Raw genomic sequence first — 1,948 nt, forward strand, 5'->3', positions numbered from 1 at the left:
TCTTTAGCATCTCTAACCCCACACTCATTCTCACTTTTTCTACTTTGGTGAACACAGTCACTTTTTGGCTTCTGAGCTGCTGTGATTTTTGGCACTAGGCTTTACCTACTATATAGAACCACTCTCCTTCCTAGAATCATCCTGTCAGCTCTTGTATATCCTTTAGATGTTTATGAGTTCAGATCTCATATATTCAGAGCTGAACACAGAATCTAGAAGGTGAACACATGTGCTCAATTCTCTGTGAATATTTAATTGAATTTCTCCTGCCACAAAATGTCATACAAGGCTCTTACTAGGTGATCTTTTTACATTCTGATTTTATATATAGTTTAATCAAATATATTCACATCCAGATATATGGAATTCTCTTGCTGCAATCTTGTTTGCCTCTCTTGGGTTGTTCCTCCTCCTGGCATGGTAAAGAACTTATTTTTTCTTAAGTACCATTATTACTATTACTACTAATCTTGATAGTAATATTAATAACAAATAATGATATCAGCTTTTGTTGGGAGCCGGCCACGAAGCCCCACTGTGTGTTAGGGATCAGGGAGGGGCGTTGACCCCGAGACCACTAGGATGTGTTCGGGAGCTGTTGACCCCATTCCCTCCCCCCTCTACTCAGCACTATAACCAGAATAAGCTCCTGTAAGCTCAAAACATAAAAACTCTGAGACTGGGACAAACACAAGCTAACTTTAGAAGCTCATTGCTCCCATTCTTCCACAAACTGCAGTTTTGGCTTTCACACAACTTACAATTCAAACTCGGGTCACATCTAAGAGCTTTAGTATTGGTTACAGGCTTCTGGGTCGTGATTTTAGGATTTATTGAAGTTGAGTAAGGTGTAAATTGTAGAATATAGTTTTAGGAATATAAGTTTAGACAGCCATTTTGTTGAAAGAATGTGGCTAGGTTACTTGCAGGTAGCCCACTGTGAACATTGGACTGGGCCACATTCCAAACATTCTGGGATGGGACTCTTTAGCTTATAAAGTAAGTATTTAAGTTTCTATAGAATCGTTTAACTTGGTATTAGTATAAATCAGCATAGGATGAAAAGTTTTATAGGATAGGTCAGTCATGGATTAAGGTTAATGTTTGTTATGGAATTTTTAGGTTATCATTTAACTTGGTATTAGTATAAATTAGCTTAGGATGAAGAGGGTTTATAGGCAGTCATGGATTAAGGTTAACATCTGTTATGGGATTTTCTTCCTCATACCTGAAAGAACATCTGGTGAGTGGGCGACGCCCCTCACACACCTGGCTTTGTGTTTGCATGAAAGACATATGAGTATAAAAGCCCACTGTTGACACTCAATAAAGGTCTTCTGCTCAGATCTAAGCAGTTGTCCAAGCCTCTCTCTCTCTCTCTCTCTCTCTCTCTCTCTCTCTCTCTCTCTCTCTCCCTCTTTCTCTCATTCTCACAATTGCCAATGCTGTTTCCACCTTTGGGGTATCCTGAACCTGGCAGGAGCTGGACTCCCGCAAGTGGCACCCAAACGTGGGACCTCAAGGTAAGCTTTCTTTTTCTTTTTCGGGACAGATAGGACCTCACCCAGGGTGCCGAAGACCCCTCTGTAGAGACAGGTAGAGCTAGGAAGGGTGAGCAGTTTAAGAGCCATGATAGAATCATGGGCCAGAGTGAATCTAAAGAAAGAAAACTGTTCATAAGTATTCTGATGCATATATTTACTAAAAGAGGAATTAAAGTTTTCTCTGCACAATTGGCTCGTTTTTTCATTTGGTGCAAGAACAGAGGCCCTGGTTACCCACAAAATTAAAAGAAGAACCAGATGAAAAAACTCCCCTATCAACCCCTGTTCCTTCCCAGGCAATGTGAGCCACTGCCCCTGTTGATGATAATCATTTATCCCCTGGGAATGAGGAAAATTATAAGGAAATAGGATAGGTCAAATTTACCCTATAGGTCATTGTTCTT

This window comes from Carlito syrichta, unplaced genomic scaffold (genome assembly GCF_000164805.1).
Source record: "Carlito syrichta isolate Samal-C Ts95f unplaced genomic scaffold, Tarsius_syrichta-2.0.1 Scaffold280519, whole genome shotgun sequence".
Lineage (NCBI taxonomy): Eukaryota > Metazoa > Chordata > Mammalia > Primates > Tarsiidae > Carlito > Carlito syrichta.